At 42.2% G+C, this 19145-nt stretch overlaps 1 protein-coding gene across 13 annotated transcripts in view; it reads right to left on the bottom strand.

Moving 5' to 3' along the window:
- Positions 1-7143, bottom strand: part of CPT1A (carnitine palmitoyltransferase 1A) — a 37598-nt gene extending 30455 nt beyond the window's left edge. For 4 of the 13 annotated variants that reach the window (XM_051803775.1, XM_051803776.1, XM_051803778.1 and 1 more), the window contains exon 1: positions 6408-6937. The gene's annotated coding sequence lies outside the window, so the exon portion shown is untranslated. Of the gene's footprint in view, positions 1-487; positions 1137-6407; positions 6938-7039 lie in introns of those variants that run through there. The other 9 variants (XM_051803774.1, XM_051803771.1, XM_051803769.1 and 6 more) reach the window with 5 other exon arrangements.
- Between the last annotated feature and the right edge of the window lie 12002 nt (positions 7144-19145).

Below are 19145 nucleotides of genomic sequence, written 5' to 3'. Positions count from 1 at the left end.
CATTTTGTTCTATACAAATCAGTAAATAACTGCTTATGCTCAAATCTGTTGATTTCATATCAGATACTAAATAAAAAGAGAATTCCAAACACTGAGATGTCTATCCAATCTCCTCATGCATTACTCTGAATTTCTTTTCAGATTTCAATTATTGATGGTTATATCAGCCCAAGCCTTCCGTACCACCAATACAAAATAATTCAGACTACCCTATGGTAGCTGACTTTGCCTATGTAATGTGCTAGCAATGAATGATATGCAGTGAAGCACAACAACGACAGTGCCAACATCCTCAAGTAACTTGCTAGCATGTTAGTTTACTTCCACACTTTGCCACCAGCTACAGTTAAATGGCAACACCGACCTACACAGCCACCCTAGAAGTGGATGCAAATCTATGGATAATCAAGGTTGCTTATTTTTGCTTTTGTTGAAAAACACTCATGCAAACAAGGTTCTCCAAACCAAAAGTGTATCAAATACTTACAACACGCAGCAGGGTCTCTTATTACACAAACGTAAAGGGTTAGAATCTTCCAAAATATTTTGTAAATGGAGTTGTCCTTGTAACCTTCAACAAGTGTGTCTTCACCTGTCTGAATTCTGCAGAGGTTCTGAAGTCTCTCAATCTGACAGCCTTTTAGATGTTTGATGCAAAAGCAGCAGATGTCAAATATATTGAAAAGTTTGAAGATGGCAAAAAAAAAAAAAAAAAGAAGAAACTGCAAATGGATTTACCAGTCCCTGTACTGAAACTGGGAGCAATGGCCGATAAAACAAAGGTTTTCACTGCCACCCAGATGGACCTTGACAGGCTGGAGAAACAGGTAGGCTGAAACCTTGTTAAGTTCAACAAGAAGTGCAAAGTCCTGCACCTGGGGAGGAGTAACCCACATATTAGTACACGCTGGAGGCTGACTAGTTGGAAAGTGAAGCTGCAGCAAGCTGCACATGAGCCAGAAAGGTGCCCTTGAAGCAAAAGCAGGTAACAGAATCCCAGAGGGCATTAGGAGCACTGTTGCCACCAGGTGACTCTTCCCTTCTAGTCAGCGCTGGTGACACCCCATCTTGAGAACTGTGTCCAGTTCTGGGCTTCCCAATGAGAGAAATGAAACTACTGGAGAGAGTTCAGTGAAGAGCCACTAAGAGGATTAAAGGCTTGAACCATCAATCCTGCTTTTTTATCCAGTTCTAACATAGCAGAGATGCTTTATGAAATTTAACATAGGAGTTTTTGTAAGAGTCTTGCTTTAAAAAATAAACTCAGAACACTAAGGCCTGAACAAGAAATCCTGTGCTTCAGTTACTTTAAATGAACATCATACTTTGAAATTCACACTGGTAGTAGCAGTCAAATATTCAAATATTCAATAGCCAGTCTGAAGGCAGGAGATAGATTTTTGGAGCTGACCTTAAGTGCCACATATATTGCAGTGATATGGTGGGAAACTGTACAAACTCCTAAAAAAAAATAAGATTGAAATTTAATGTTACATGTATATCCCTATCTAGACAAAACATTGACTGTTCCAATCAAATTTAAAAGTCTGTATTATCAGTAATAAAACTGACATGACTTCAGTAAACTGTTTTCATGGAGTTTGCTACAAATGCAATAGTTTCAGGCACTAAAGTATGTGCTATACAGCAGCATCCAGCGCTGACTCAGTAACTCAAGGTGCCATCCACTCATATGTCAGACAGTGGAGGGGAGGCAGTCACTCACACAAATGCCACAATTCTGCTCTAATGCAAGAGGCTTGATTAAGTAAGACAGCTAACCAGAGAATGCCAAAAGGATGCCAAAAATGCTTTTGGTGCTCCTGGTGCTCCTTTGATGCATAGCTGAACAAAATTAAAACTAAAGAAAAAGCATTCAGTTTAATGGAAAACTAAACAAACATCAAATTTGTCTGGAGTTTTATGACCTCCAAAGGAAATTTAGGTTTGGATCTACAAAATCTTCAGTAAACAGTATAAAATATGCAGCTCAAACATTTAAACATATGACTAAAAAGACTGTCTAGTCTCTCTCATATCTATTTCTTGGATATTTTATTAGCTAATGCCACCTTTATGTATACTGCACTCCTGCAAAAAGGTATCGAGATACCAAAGCCTCAGAAAGAGCAGAGTTTATTCATAGCTCATGTGACATTCCACGAGGTGCTGACTTTTGAACTTACTAGAAATATTAACGAGACACAGTTATTCACTTGAGAACTTCTATTTCTAAATAGCTTCCTTACCTAATAACCTTCAATAATATCTAATCAGGTTTCAGCATATAAGACAACACGGATACTTGCTGCTCTCAATTCTTACCAATAACTCAGCTATCTTACAATGACTAATCATATTTTACAGACACAAAATCATGAGAACTCTAAGGAGTGAAGCCAAATAATTTCCATGCAAAAATTAGTCATGTGGATTAAATTCACTCAACAGGGTTTCTCAGGTGAACCTTATGACTACGGCATAGAAATAAAACAGACACCAAAGAATCACCTCCTTTAAAAGCTGAATTAGCGTAGCATTCAATCAATTATCACTTGATCTGATGAAAACAAAGTTAAAAGGTGTTCTGATGCCACTTTAGTTTTGACAAGTTCTCCTATTTGCTTATTGCTCGTCACTGGCTCCAATCCTTCCCACCCTCACCTACACCTGACAGCTGTGGTCTCTTGGAATTGCAAATGTCTCTAAGGATTTCCCACATCTAAAAAAATGAACAAATGCTGTGGTTCAAGACAAGGTGGAGAACTGAACACATGTATTTTCCCAGGTACAGCAAAAGTCACCCACAGCAGACAGTCTGAAATCAGAACAGCTAAGAAGTCTGCAGCAACTTGCTGTCCCACTGACAGTTTGTGTCCTGACCTCAGCAGTTCTCCAAGATCACCTGCAGGTGAATATTCATTACCCTCTGCAGGTATCTCCCTTGGAATCTAGGGCCCATTTCTTTATCCCCTTTCCAAGTGGTAAACTGGTGCAACAGGTATATGTGGATGGAGGGGAATAACAGACCAAAGAATGAAACGTAAACATAATGAACAGATCTCTTCCTTAAAAGCCAGTTTGAGAGCTATTTATCACACACAAATCTTCTGTTCCAGAAGCTCACTGCAGCTGGGATCTTGAAGGTAGGACACACTGAGAGCAGATTCATGCCAACGCTCCTAGCTCCTAACAGATATTACACAGCAACATCAAACAGTCAGCTGTAGCTCTCAAGTAGAAAGTCCAGAAAAGCAGTCTGAGCTTTTAATTCACACACAGCTTTCAATTGCTCAGAGGGAATAGATCAGATTGGAATAATTTCAGAAAAATTGATGCCAATGGATAAAATAGTCACAGACAGCAGTTCTCAAACACTATTTTTCATTACACTGTATGAAACCATTTATACTGAACATGTCTGAGATGGTAAGGAACTGTGGAGTGCCAAAGTTCATCTGCTACCCACTCAGTCATTTCTGAGGGCTCAAGCTTGTGACCACTACCTACTGTGACAAGTATCTCAGGGGCCAGAATTCAATGCTAGTTTTAGCTTTCATTTTAAGACATCCAAACAAGTGTTTGCCTGCTGGCTTTAAACTCCCATTAGACTCAACACAGATGCCATCAAGGTTTCTTAGAGACATGGTCACAGAACAGACTTTTCACTAGCACTTCTGGGAGAAAGTTAGTAAATTGTCTTCTCACCTGATCAAACTGAAGACAGGCAAAGTAGAGGAGACTGGCTATAGCAAACAATGTGTTAATTACTAGGCTATCCCAAAGGAATATTAATCCCTACAGTTTCCGGATCTTATGACCTCTTTTCCCAATAGCACGCTCCTGTGAAAGATGGTTCCAAAACATACACTTCAACAAATAAACAAACAACCCCCCCAAAAACCCTCAACAAACACAAAACACCAACATTCTTCACATCAAAACAGAAACTTACAACTGTTGTATTATTTCTAGGGATTTTCCCCTGTACTGGGTAGGACATACCATACTGTTCCTAGGCCTCTTACATCATTCTAGGATCTATTGCACTACATGTTATATTGTACACACCCCAGCAAGCTACATCCTCTGACCTTCTATAAATCCAGAATAATCGTACTGAGTAACAGAGAAGCATACTCTGCTAAAACACTGCACAGTTATCACACCATGTAGAAACTTCCCCCACCCCACAAACACTAGGCTCCAGATCTGGGTATTTCTTTTTAACTGCTATAAAAGACATACCTAGGCATTTAGATTATACAAGTTTTATCCCTTCTCTCTCTCTCTCTTTGAACTTAATGAGCTTCTATGCAGCAAACAAGAATTCTCTATGACAACAAATATTTCTGGAATGGCAAGACTTTTACGAGACATACAAGATGTCACGTTTTAGGACTTAGGAGATTCTGGAAGATGGACCACAATGTGTGGTGACCAAAAGCAAACTGAATTAATTGCTCTCACAGTAGTTCAATGACATTTTACTGTACCAGGTTGAAAAACTTCAATAAGGTCCTTCACCCTGTAGAAGGTTGAAAGACCGAAGAACCAGTTCCAAACCTTTCGCAAAAATATTTAAATTGGCCATTCATATTAAAGTTAACCCAGACTTGAAGAAAGAAGGATGCTCTTCAGTCATCTAGATCTTCTTTTTCTGAAAATGTGGAGTTCGGGACTATGATACAGCATGCTGCATGACAAAGACAATGGGTTTGGAATATTAAAAATACACAGTTCTGGAATTTGGTTGTTTGGTTGAGGTTTTGGGGGAGGGAAGGGTTGTTTCCTTGTCTTTTTAATACCAGCATTTATCCAAGTCGATTTTTACCCAAGATTTTCAACAGGAGGCTCGGGATTCAACATCCTGCCTATGGCAGAAACACCCTCCCTGTCCAGTGCGCACCGAGCCGCCGATCGCTCCAGAGTCGGCGTTTGGGTTTAGCTGCTCGGGATCGTGTGCTGCTCAGGATCGTGTGCTGCTCCGTCTCCGGCCCCCCGGATTCCCAACGCGGGGATCCGGGATCCCTCCCCAGCGCCGCAGGGCGCGCTCCCGCCCCCGGCGCGCCCCCGCCGCCCCGCCCCGCCCCGGGCGCGCTCACGTGACCGCTGCCGAGAAGTGGGTGAAAGGTCGCGCCGCCGCAGCCCCGCCCCGGGCCGCCCGCGCGCCCCCGGCCGCTCCAGGCCTTTCCACGCGCGCCGGGAAGGCGCTGCCAGCGCCAGACAAAAGTTCCCAGGGAAAAGCACCGCGAGCAATGAAAGAAGCGGAGTACATCTCACAGCTAGGAGGGGAAACAAAAAAGGGTGTTACTCAGCTTGTGCAACGGAACAATTTCCATTCTGGTTCTCAGCACTATAAAGCCTCAGTTGTTCGAGGCTAAACAGTTTTGTTTAGCCAGGAATAATGATTTCTTCCTGGGAAAAGCTCTTCATTCAGGGCTGTAACACCTCAGAATTTTAAGAGTCCTCAGATCAACTTTCAAGCTAAGTCACAGCTTGAAATTGACAACTGAAATTGACAATTGACAATTGAAATTGACAATTGAAATTGACAGATCCCAATACCTGTGTAATCATGTAAATCTACATTTCCTAGACTAACAGAGATCCACACAATACTTACCTACAATACTACCCGTGCTATTTTAAAATGGTAATTATTAGTTTATATCGATATGCTAACGACAAAAAGAACCTGCTAATTACCTCTGACGCCCACAAGAATTGTTTCATTTAACATCCGTTTGCAATGGTCAGAAAATGCAGAAAGGAGGTTGCAGATCTGGAAACTGAACACGTCAGACACTCAGGAAAACATAATGAAAGAAGAACGAAGGCATTACATCTCCATTTTCAGTCCTACACACGTGAAAAGGAAATGAGTAGCGTTCTGTACTGTAACATCCCTTAGACTGCAGACTGCCCTCTAAGTGCTGACAATCTGCCAGGTTAAGGGGAAGAATGAGATGTCTGTCTTGATCCTACTTTGCACTTTTCTCTTTCCAAAAAAGGAACTTCCTGTTACACTTTCATTAACACTACTACAGCTCTGTTATAACTGGATTATAACAGAAGTAATATTTTAGGTTGAGTTTTCTATTTTAAACCCGAGAACATAGCGCAAAAGACCGAAGCTGTGCAAAGATGAAGCAAGAAAAGGGAATTCCGAAATGATGCAAAAATCTTGATCTTTTGCAAGAAGTCTAATTAGCGTCCTCCTACAGTAAACCTGTCATGCCTTGAGCAAAGTATTACGTTTTTGGTGTGAAGCTCGAACGCAGTTTTTACAGGTTTCACAGGCTGGAATCGCACGGGCAATATGGACTAGTCTCTCAATACACACACACACACACACACACACACACACACTCAATTATTTCGCTTCCGCACACTTGAAAACCCACCAGTGATGCTGCGCCGCGTGCACACTTTGCAGACGTGAAACTCCTCCCGGTTACGGGCCACAACCACGAAGCTGCGGGTCACCCGTGTCACCTTTGTTGACACGGCGGCGCAGATTTAGCGAGTCTCCCCGTGTACCTGTGTCACGCCGCTCCCTTGTCCCAGTCCCCTCCCTCATCTGCGGCACTAAGGCACTAGCCCTCAAACCACGGGCAAATCGCGAGCAGGATGCCAAGGACGCCGCGCCTTTCCACGGCTCTCCAGCGCCCGCCTCGGCACCGCGCCCACCACCTTCTCTGCGTTTCCACCTTTTTCTGCAGCAAGGACAAGCCCCGCTTAACAGCAGCACCCGGCACACTGGCGCAGGCACCACACAACTTCGTGCTCGACCTAATAGAAACAATAATTAGGCTGAAACCGGACCAACCGAGCCCGTCCGCCTGGCCCCAATGTGGCCCTTCCTCAGCCCCAAGGAAGGCGCGCCCCGGCTGAAGGGGGAGGGGAGCGGCGGCCCGCGGTGAATCAGCCGGACACGGGAGGGACGGGGCCCGCCGCGCCCCCTCCCCGCTCCCGGACACCGCCCGAGCCCGGTGCTCGCAGCCCCGGCGCGGCGGCCGGGCCCCGTCCCGCTCACCTGCAGAGCCCGGCGGGGACGGGCGCTGAGCGGCGCTGGGCGGGCGGGCCGGGAGCGGCCGCTCGGGAGGCAGCGATGGGACGGCGGCCGCGCCCCTGCACGCCCCGCGGAGGCGGAGCGAGAGCGGGCAGGGAGGTGCCGCCGGAGAGGAGCGCTGGGCTGGGCTGGGTTGGGCTGAGCGGTCGGCGGGAAGCCGGGGCAGGGATACAGGGAAGCCTTCCCAGACCTGGGGGAAGTCCGGACGGGAGAGGTGGTCTTGGGGTTACAGCGGGGACGGGGTCCCACGGTCTCTATGGTTTCTCAACCGTCCGCGGGAATGAATCGTCCGCAATCCCTCTCCAGGGATTGCGAGGAGAGGATCCGGGGCGTATAAGCGGGGGCGAAATGTGCACCTTGGGAGAGGACTGCGCGTGGGGGACCAGTTTGGTGATAAGTGTGGCCAACAGGTCCAGGGAAGTGATTCTTCCCCTGTACTCAGCGCTAGTGAGGCCACACCTCGAATACTGTGTCCAGTTCTGGGCCCCTCAGTTCAGGAAGGATATTGAGGTCCTGGAGCAGGTCCAGAGAAGAGCAACGAAGCTGGTGCAGGGACTCGAGCACAGGTCCTATGAGGAGAGGCTGAGGGAGCTGGGGCTGTTCAGCCGAGAAAAGAGGAGGGTCAGGGGAGACCTCCTCACTCTCTACAACTCCCTGACAGGAGGTTGTAGCCAGGTGGAGGTTGGTCTCTTCTCCCAGGCAACTATCAGTAAGACAAGAGGGCACCGTCTTAAGCTCTGCCAGGGGAGGTTTAGGTTGGATATTAGGAAGTAATTCTTTACAGAGAGGGTAATCAGGCATTGGAATGGGCTGCCCAGGGAAGTGGTGGATTCTCCATCCCTGGAGGTTTTTAAGGATTTTATGATTCTATGAATGGACTGCCAAGGAAAACAGATTTGGAAACCCTAAGCCACTTCTGTGAGCCCAAGGCAATGGCTTTCCCGTAGGTTCCTGGGCGCTTGGGATGGCTGAGGGTTAGGTCTTAGGGCAAGTGCAGGTGGAGGTGTGGAGTTTCCAAGGGAAGGCATGAGACACAACAGCCCTTGCTCCTGGTTCCTCCCGCTCAGAAGCCCTAGCTGGATGTTCTCTCTTTTGAACCGGTGCTCAGATTAGGGAGATAGAAGAGCAGGTGCAAAGTGCCAGTATTTGCAGTGCTGTGAAGGGACTGCCAAGGAAAATGGCACTAAATTTGAAAATTACTGCTTTTTGAATTTGTAATGAACTAATCCCTTTCAAGAGCTCAGAGCTGGAATATCTGATGCTCTGTTTGATTTCAGCATCATAACAGCTAGAAGACCGCTGTGTCCCAAAAGGAGGCCGTGGCCTGTCAGGCTGTAGTGGTGTCAGTATGAAATCTCTCCTTCGAACTAGTAAGAGCTGGGATTCCTACATTTTTCGCTTGTGTGCAAACCCACCCAGCCATGCACTTCTGCCTGCTGCAATTTCCAGGATGTGGCAGAAGGCTTCTAAACAAACGTGACTGAATCCAGAAGCACTGACACTACAGGCTAAATCTTTGCATTACCCTTAAGAAGATGCAGTGTCAATAAAAAGTAAAACCCACTTCTGGTCAGAATTTTCCCTTCTAATGTCGTATGCCTAATGATGCAATTTTAAGGTTTTGTTCTTTTTGAAGGAAACATAAAGCCTAGAAAAAATCAAGAGGAAAATTAGAAAAGAAGAGGGATTTAGATCTATTAATATTAGCAGGGGGAGAAAAAAGCCATAGAATAAGTCACCATCTACACCCAGTAGAAGCATTCATATCTACATATTTTTAGCTATAGTGGATAGGAATGTAATTTAGATAGTTGCAAGAAGGTAATCAATTACTTAGGAAAAATCATCTCTATGTTTTTCATTATGCAGAAAGGCAGTCTAAAATGTCTTGTTAGGCATTTATATATTTATTTAATCTTGCAGGTGCCTTTTACTATTGAAATATATGTATATATAAATAACAAAAAGTCTGCTTTTGCTCATTCTACCAGTAGTTTTTTATATATTTTAGTCTCCAGTCAACATTTTCAACTGCATATGAAATCAGGACTGGACCAGTCAGCTAAGAATATATGTCAGTGTTAGTTATTTTGTTCTCCGTATAATTGTGCAAACTGTCATGGATTATGAAGCATCAAGACAGAGTACTTACTTTAACATGATTAAATACCCTGCAGATAACCTTAGTAAAGACATGAAAGGTATTGTATTACATAAGGCTGTGATGATTGCAACTTAGCTAAACCTGACTTGACTCTATTTAGCTGGCAAGTGTAAACCTCACAGATAATCCTATTGAGTAGTTCCCAGTGATCCTGACACTGACATCTAGGTCCGGCTCTATTCACCCATTAACCCCCAAGAAGAAAGTTTGGTACTTCTCTAAGAACAACCAAATCAGAACACACCTTTTATTATGAGAGCATGCACTGCTGAAATGCTCTATCTCCTCTGCTAACTATGTTTCTTCAGCTAAGGGCATAAGATGATTCTGCCTCTCATGGCTGTAAGTACAGTCATCTGCATGCCTGCATCAGAAGCCTGTGCTTCTGTAGCAATCTTGCACTGCTCAGCAAAGTTAACTCCCCTAAAATTGACCTATTTATAATTTCTAAAAAAATTATGAGTATCATCAGTGCAGACCACATGTGCTTGGTGCTGTAAGACTTCTAGTAATTAATTCTGATCCTTGAAATCCAAAGAAATCGAAATAATCAATGACAGGTCACATTTATCTGTGGCTTGTAAGACTGAAATAATATCATTTTACTACAATGGATATGTAATTCTTGAACTAAATATATTTGGTTATCTTATCCCATCCCTTCAAGACTTCCTGGTTTCTGTACATGCAGCATGACATCTTTGTAGCAACTTTTCTTATTCAGTGTACATATCTTTCATTGTTTTTACTTTTGTCTATTTTTTAAGACATGCCAAAGTACTATACCCTAGATCTGGATCTGTTCTGGAAACAGTGCAATTTTGTGTTTTATCTCCAGTGCAAATTTGTGTTTCTCTGTTTTGGTGTATTGTTTTTTTTAATTACTTCAGTTTTTCAAGTTGCTTATGTCAAGCAGTTTTAATACAGATAAGCAGTTCTCTTCACTATTTTGAAACAGAATTATTCTACTTACTGGAATTTAATTATTCAAGACCTTCAGAGCACAAATTTAATGGGTGCAGTCTTATTTGCTTGATCAGATATTTTCCCAATTTGCTTACTAGTGGAAACATCACTGCAGTTTTGTTTTATACAGGACCAAAACCACTTGGTTGGGGTTTTTTCACTTCCTGTTTTCTCTCATGGTATCTAAAAAATGAAGGTTTCCATAATTAGGATGTAAGGTCAGGTAAGTCAACGTCCCACAACCACTGATAGCCTGAGTGGCAAAACGAACTAGTAGAAAGTGAAATGAAGAACAGCTCAAAATTGTAACTTTGTTTAGATAGGTAAGTGTATGCATGTTTGTTTGCCAGAAACCCGCGGGTCAGAGCAAAGCAGACCAGGTAGGACCCTCCCTGACAAGGGGACCTTCCCATGGCATCTGAGCAAGATGAGCAGGACAGGTCCTGTGACAGCAAACAGGGTCAACCACATCATTAGACAAGTCTTCAGCAATGAGGCAAGTCCAAAGTTGTGAAGGTGGAAAACAACCAGATGCAAGTCAACTGCAGAAGTGCACCAAGAATGAGACCCTTTGCTTAAAAGCTACGCCCAAGCTAAGCAGGGAGTCCCACTGGGACCTTGCAGAGCAGCTTCTCCCAACAGCTCATTTCAAGAGCAGATACCTGCACCCTGTGTCTAAGGAGGCCCAGAGGTCTGGCAGCCAAAAGCCCAGGAAGAGTGGAGGGAGACTATCGTCAGGGCGCTGACAGTGTACACACTTACGTTTGTGCAGACTCACAAAATGGCCACATTTACCTTCAGAGAGATGAGGCAGGAAAAGTGTTATTTTATTTGTTCTCCAAAAAACTGTGCAAACTGGGGGCAGTGGTCAACTCCCTCAAGGGCAGAGAGGCCCTGCAGAGAGACCTTGAAAAATTAGAGAACTGGGCAATCACCAACCATATGAAGGTTAACAAGGGCAAGTGCTGGATTCTGTACCTGGGACAGGGCAATCCTAGTTGTGTTTATAGACTAGGGAAAGAGAGGCTGGAGAGCAGCCCTGCAGAAAGGGACTCGAGGGTCCTGGTCAATGGCAAGTTGAATATGAGTCAGCAGTGTTGCAAAACTATGTAGTGCACATAACTGACCAGTGAAAATCACTGAGTGATTGCATGTACCATATTGGCCATGCCTTGCCACATCCTCCTTTTCTTACATGTTGCAGACTACTCCTGTCTCCCATGTCCTTATTGGTATGAGTCAACCATCTCATCCACTGTTTTTATTTTGAGTAACACCGAGCTCTGTCAGCATAGTAATACCTCATACTTTGAGCAGGCTTTATTAAAAGTGCTTTAGCTGGCATTCTTAAATACTGTCTCATGAAGATACAGGAGCAATTCAACAGATATTTAAGCAGAACAGTGTCTTGCTATTCCTTGCACTGCTTTTTTTAACCAGATAAAATATATACTACTAACCTGACTGAGTTGTCAACAGGGCTGTCAGATTACCCTGTGGCAGTCAGACCTAGCACAGAACATATGGTGTGTGTCTGTGATTGCAACAGCAGAAAGATGTTTTGGGAAAATAAATATGCCCTTCTCCTAAACAATATCCTTTTTAGAACACTTATAGCTTATTCATTTTTCCTGAGTGAGACAAGCGGTTTTTTTTTAAGGAATGGCAAAATGATAACTCAGAACATGTCACAAGTTTTGATTGGAGTTTATAAATCCAAATAAAACAAGTGTACCTTTCCAGTGCTCTGTCAAACTAACTAGACTTTGCAGTCTGCCTGGAAAGTGAACACTTGCAGGTGCCATTTAACCAATAAGTAATACATTACTGCTTTAGAAATGAAATCAGCTCTAATAATTCTCCATGGCCACGGTTATGTTCCCAATGTCTGCTGTTACTATTTTAAACAACTGAGATAGTCTTATCTACTGTAACATTGCCTTCAAAGAGATGACCAGGGGACCAAGAGAACACAAGCACTAATGAATATCTTTTTGAAGTTGATAAGTATAGGTCTAATACGCTACAGACCAAAATATCCATCAACTTAGCAGGTACCTGAGTTTTCTTGGAAAGTTTAAATTTTTAATTCAATAACCATGACTACACCCCATTGAGATTTCCTAAAATGCCTGAGCATCTTTAGCAAAAGAGTGCAAAAGAAATTAAGTGACAACTGCATACTCTGTGTTCCGGGCAATTCACTGTCTCTCCAAGTTATTTTTAGTGCATATTGACCAGCAAGACCAAAAGGAAAGTACTGCTGTGACATGCAGAAGAGATAGCCCTTCTGGGCAAGTTTGTAGGGGATCCTCCACCCAGAAAAATGGGCCAAGAGGCTATTTGGTAGGAACATCCACAGCAAGTGACAGATCTGCACCATATGCAGATTTTTAGATCTCATGGTTTTCATTTCTCTCCTTCTGGTGTTTCACTTCTTATCTCTTACTTTGCATATTTATGACTCCTGACTTTGTCCTTCACAGTCACATTGAGTGAGGAATATGGATCTCTTGATACCATCCTGAAGGTGAGAGGATGGATGACATCCCAGGTATAAAGGACATTACGTACAAGCCTCAGAACATGTGCCTAAGGTTATGTTAACAGTAGCAACACAGAGCCTGGCCAAGCTTTGAAAGGAAAGTATGTTTTTGGAAGTTTTCTAAGGTAAGGGAACAAGTAAAAAATACAATACTACAGGTCACTATGTATTAGAAAAAGCCATAGTGAATGTTGCAACCTAATAGTGGTTGTGTTTATGGCACTCCCTTAACTCTCCAAAACTTTGAGAAAGAAAACACTCTGGCCTGAAAATACGCACCATCATTTCTGGCAAAGACTAAAGGTCTACTTAAAGATTATTTGGAAAGTTATTTAGATGTTTATTTGTTCAGATTGGAGGATCTGGCAGATACTTTTGGAAATATACGTTTATGTCCATTTGCAAAATATTTAAAATAATCTACTGTCAATAGAAAATCTGTCGGAATAACAGTTGATCTCAAACTGATAGCATAGTTTTCCTTAACAGTTTCAAATGTCAGACATAACTGAAGGGATTTGTACTGCAGAATTTTGGGCCACAGATACTGTAAGTGCTACTTCCTACTGCAATCTGCTGGAGAGAAGCAGAACTATTTGCTACCCACCAAAGTCTACAGGGACCCTGGTATTTAGTATTTGTGTCTATTTGTTTGATTTCTGTTATACCGATTATGTGCCTTACAGTAATTCTCAAACTGGTCCCAGATATTGAAGAAAATTGAACTGCTGTTTAGAGATTAAGTCTAAAATGAAGGAAGTGAGTTCAATTTCTTGCTACTCTAATTTCCAGTCAAAGCATATCGGATGAGTTCCTCACTGGTATTCATAGTTCAAGATAAGCAGAGCACATGGGAAGGCCATGCAAAACTCGATCTGTGCAAGTGAGGAGTAAGGAGGGAAAACTTCCCTTTTTTTCACCTGATTTTGCAATTTTAGACAGAATGAAGAATGCATGGGATAAGACCATGTGCTTCCAGCTAAGTGGATTAAAAGATTTGAAGTGGATTAAAAGATCCTTCCGCTTTCTTCATAGGTTTTGAACAAATAAAATAAAGCAAAACCTCAAAGCCTTGCAACACTCACTAGGACTACTATTGGTTACATGGCATTGCTGTGTCAGTGTAGCTTTTTTCCTTCAAATGTCAACATTTCCTCCCTAGGTGACTGAAGCACATCCTCACATCATTATGGCATTTTCCTTATTACTTGTCATGCTCACTCAGATACGCCTTCTTTAGTAAGGACTACAGCTGTGTGAGGACATATTCTTCCATTCTGCCTAGCACATTGTGATTTTTTTGCTCTACATTTCAGAATACCTCCCAGAAAATACAGGAAATTTGGATCAGACCAACCCTGCCCCCATCAAGCTTCTCTTAGTATCTAATATCAGTGCCAGAGCTATTTCCAAACTAAGCCAGATAAAGTATTCAGTGTTGAACACCATAGTCACAGCAATCAAACTAAGATCCACAGTGCTATTCTTTATAAAGACTGTTCCCCGACCACTGTGTCAGGAAAGATAAAGATATTTTAACCTTCAAAGTCCTGAAAGAGGGCTCATTTTCATTATAATGTTTATACTAAAGTCTCTGTGCTATAGTTTCTCTCAAATCACACCGGTAGATTTCCATAAACAGGCTGCAGTATGAGCTCAAATCCTTAGACTTTGTTTCAGATGTATAATGCATAACCAAGAGATTTTAAAGACCCATAGATTTGCAGTGCATGCAAGTCTCATCTTCAGTCAAAGCTGCGTGTACACATATGATTAAAATCCACCTTTGTACCTTTTCTATTGGATTTCCTAATCTTTTTATATTTGCAGCCACAATAAACCATAATTTTTTGTGATGTTTTTCCTTTAACTTCTATAGTACCGACAACTCAAGCAAAGCAGAGTGCTGAGTGGGTTAGAAGGGGAAAAAGTCCTTCAGAAATTGGATCAGGACATGAGAAAGCAAGTGTGGAGCCGCTTGGGTATGGACAGTGTTTGTACTGGAAGGAAAGCAGTTTAAAATCTCCCTTCACATCCAGGTTACTAGTGCCACCCCTCACCTGCAGCAGTGGTGTGCAGGCTGCTGCTGGGGGTGGGTGTCCAGCATGGCATGATGCTCTGTGTGTTGTTCTTGCCATGGCTGTTGGGCCTCATGACCCTCCACACCCTCAGTACCTGGTTTTCTTCACCATGAGACACTCTGGTGTGCCTGTGTGCTTGTTGCAGCAGCAAATACCACAGCTCTGTTGTGGATTCATGGTGCTAATATGAGTGCTGCCTATATGAATGCTGTTGCAGGATTCTGACATTCACTTTCCTCCCCTTTGGCTTCTTTTGTGCCCTGATGCCTTTGATGTCCCTGATGACATTTTGAATCTTCTTCATCCTTACTGGGAAGAGAGGAAACATAGGTAGCTGCCGAAACAGTATGCTCATAAATGCTCATAAATGCTTAAATTAGAAACCTAAATATTCCATACCTCTGCCATGGAATCTCTAACATCAAGCACGATAGGGTTTTTTGCCTTTCCCCCCACTCCATCAGAAACTGACACCAACATCAGCAAAGTCAATGGCTAGTTTTACCACTAAGGCCTTATTAAAGAGGAAAATTGCTTAAAGGCTGAAGAAATGCCAGGTTCAAAAGTTACTTTGGGAGTTGTTTTGTTCTATAGTCTTCTGTTCTGCTGTTTGTATTTATTCTTCCTGCATGAGCAAGCCTCTCCAAGAGCAAACGATTTGTCATGTTTGTTTTTCTTCCCCACTTAATTGGCAAAATGTGTTGTCTTTATGTTTATATAATTTAATATTGATCACATTGATGTATCTACATGCTTAAAAGCAAAACAAGTCTGAGAGAAGTGGTTTATGCTTCATGCAGAAGGCAGTGAATTTTGTGGTACTCTTCATCTAAATATAAGCAGGTGAAAGATTGGCTCTGCTGGTAAACAGCTAAGAAAAGCACTGCATTATTTTTCAATTTCTGGAGAAAAGGAAGTATTTAGTCTCATTTAATGACCTTGTGTTTATCAAACCATCCTAATGAGTAATAAAAATTGTTACAGAAAGCAAAATGTTTGACTAACTCATTTGCCAACATTAAGTTCAGCTCATATCAGGATGGACAGCAGACAGCAAACCAAGTGCACAAGTCCTTTACTGCTGTTTGGCCGGTGTCTTTGAAGTGACGTAGGCATCCAGTGGACTTTGTTCATATTTGTGACTGAGTAGTTCTAGTCAGTGTAATTCTGCTCAGTTTTGTGGTCATACACAAAGCACAAATGCTTCCCATATGTATCTAAAATAGGTATTATAACCACATAAAGAGCTGAGAACTGGAAGCACAGATCATCATCATGTTTCATAAACAAGATTTCTGTGACCTGAAGAATTATAATATACACGACTCTGTGGGCAATTTACTAACATGTAGGCATGTCAGCTTCCTAAGTAAGCCATATCTGCCGGGGTACTGGTCAAAATACTGTCAGCCAGGGAATGACTACTGAAAAGCCCCATGTTCTCCCTGCTGGAGCTTCACAGTCTCATTATCTGTAAGAACAAGTCTAGTTTGCACTTGTGCCTGGGAAACTAATGAATTTAAAAATCACACAGATGGCCTGCTGGATGACTAGAATATCACCTGCAGTTTAGGATCAAGGGGGAAATGGCTAAAATAAGAAAGCCATGAGTGTGTGGAATTATTAAAAGCCTATAGGGCTGAGAAGTTTGTCATCTTCTATATGACAATATAGAAGAAATTGAATTGGTCAGAGAAGGAACTGCAATTGCACCTCTCCTTTAAAGACTATACTTTTCTGAATGATTTAAAATGAAGAATAGTGAAAAAAATCAATTACAGAATGCAAGGAAAGAGTGCTTTCTAGCACAGTTTGTAAAAATAATGGTGTGGTACTTCTCAGCAAATCTTATGCAGGCCTAATATTTGTAGCAAAATGGGAATGACTCTGCCAGTGACTAATTTTACATGGCTTCTAGGAAGCTAATATGATTTGAATAATGAATTTGATACAGGTAAATTTTGGTTTTAGAAACAATTATGTGAAAATTACTTTGAAGAAATAATACGTGGGGGAAAATTACATACTCTTGGATGAAGCCATTTTAAAAAGGCCATAATACTAGGTCCCTAAATGTACTTACATTCATGAGTCCTGAATTTGATTCAGGATTTCAAAATGATCCTCACTTTGAAAACTTGGCAAGGTACTGAACTGTGTCAGTCCTTAGTGTGCAAATATCAACTGCATATGTTATTGAACAAGCACTTTGTGCAACACATTCAGTAGAAAATAGGTCTCACTGCCATCATGTGACTGTTGCTAAGATAAATAAATAAGTAAAGACCTTGGAAAACGTACACTTCAGGGTTTAATTAAACGAAACTACCCAGAACAGACATTCACAAAACATAGATTGCACATTTTTTTCATTGTAAAATTTTTTCTTCTTACCTTTGAAGCTGTTGCTTTCAAGCAGAACTTGACTAGGTAAGCAGTGCATCTTATGTTGTCTGACTTTTTCATTTTTCTGGGCTCTTCTACATTTGAGGAGGTATTTTAGCTCATCTGTTTGGAAACAGGGAGGAAATTATGGATTAATTTTTTCATTCTATAATTTTTGTAACTGATCCATTATTATTTCATCATTTTCATAAAAGCATAGGAATACCTGCGTGGAGGTCAACACTCTTCTTAAAAACCCAGCATGAGATGTGTTTAAAAATTTTCTATTTCTGCATTTGAGAAATTAGCCAAATGCAGAGTCACTCTGCTCTCATACTTTTTCAGAAGGTACTTCTGTAAAGCCCCTTTGAAAGCTGAAGGGGTTTGCTTGTTTGTTCATGTTTATCTTTGTAAAAAGTCCCACACAATGCAGGCTTCTCACAGATATCTGCAGTTCTCACCCCTACCATGGGATTTGTGCTGGACATGACTTCCAGAGATAAAAGTGTGCAGTTTTGCTGGACTTCTTGTGATAGTGTGCAAACAGCATGAATATTGGTGCAAATATGATTGGACTGTTTGGAGATTAGCTAACATCCCTCACTCCCTTTCATCTATAGCTTTTTGTAGAGGGGCTTCTAACTGTATCCATCACTACTTTTCAGAAGCTATAATAATAATGCAACAGAGAAGAGCTTGTAAAATCTCTGGTTTTTTCGACAGGGTTCATGCCTTCATAATGCTCCTCTAATACATAGTGATTCTATTGATCACATCATTAGCCCTGTCAGCTCGTGATTGACCTTTCACATTGTACCTGAAGCCTTCTGGTGAAAATGTCACCCTCTAAGGTAATGGGATTCCAGTGTTGCATAAAGGGCCATTACCTACCAAAGATGTCCTTTCCTGGAGTTTCATGTGTGGGATGCCGTCAGTTGGCCACACTCCTTACCTGAAACAGGCATGGATATTATGGCCTGTGCGAGTGCACATGTGCTATGCATATGGCAGTGTACCTGTAGGGTACATATCAGATATAAGACCTGACTTTACTTGGAAAATGTAGGCATGTTATCCACTCCTGCCCCTCCTTCACACACATTCTTGCAGCAGTCAAGAGACAGTGAAGACCTTTGAGTTAGCCTTTAAAAACAAATGGTGAGGACAAATAGAGGGACTCTTTCTCAAGCAGACTATATTTTCAAAAGAAGGCCACAGGCGCAAAAATACTTGGCATCCTTGCCCAAAATGGACTCTTGAACTGGACAAGATACATGGTTGGAGGTTTAGCAACTTATTTATTTCTCTCTCTGTAAATACTGGTACTAGGACACTATCGCCTACGCTGATGTTTACATTTCAGCCTGCTGACAGACAAGGTGGACAAGTGTGGCTCAATCGCATCTTGTTCAGCAAAATCCCACCAAATACCAACCAGTCATGGTGGGAGCAGTTTAACAAATGCTCAAGCTGTTCACACAAATTAAAGGAAAAGGAAAATGAAGTAACTTTCTTGGTTGGTAAAATTACTAGAGAAAGCATCATTGCTGGTACCACAGCTGTTGGGGGTTGTCCAGGGTGGCAGGGGTTTTTCTCTAGGTTTTTCTAGGCCCTAGACCCTAGCCTGCACTGGTTCAACAGGGTTCTGATGCTTTCTTGTACATGGGGATTTTGTGATTTCTGCCACAGAAAGAGAAAGCACAGATTATTCAGAAGGCTAAAGTGGGAAATGTCCCACTTTAGAAAGGTAGGGTATGTAAAGCCAAGATGTTGGTTTTTAGGCCAAGCAGCTCAGTTTAATGAAAATCTTTCATCATCCAGGCAGTTGCCACAATTTGCTGTCATGACAGTTTGTCTTACCTCATGGTGCCTCTCTGACACTTAATTAATGAAATCTGATCCCAGGTCCCCCTGTGGGTAGTGGCAACA

Source organism: Manacus candei, unplaced genomic scaffold, assembly GCF_025592945.1.
Source record: "Manacus candei isolate 608988 ecotype Guabito, Panama unplaced genomic scaffold, ASM2559294v1 h1tg000060l, whole genome shotgun sequence".
Classification (NCBI taxonomy): domain Eukaryota; kingdom Metazoa; phylum Chordata; class Aves; order Passeriformes; family Pipridae; genus Manacus; species Manacus candei.
The sequence above is the reverse complement of the archived record's forward strand: the minus strand, read 5'-3'. Positions and strand labels throughout refer to the sequence as shown.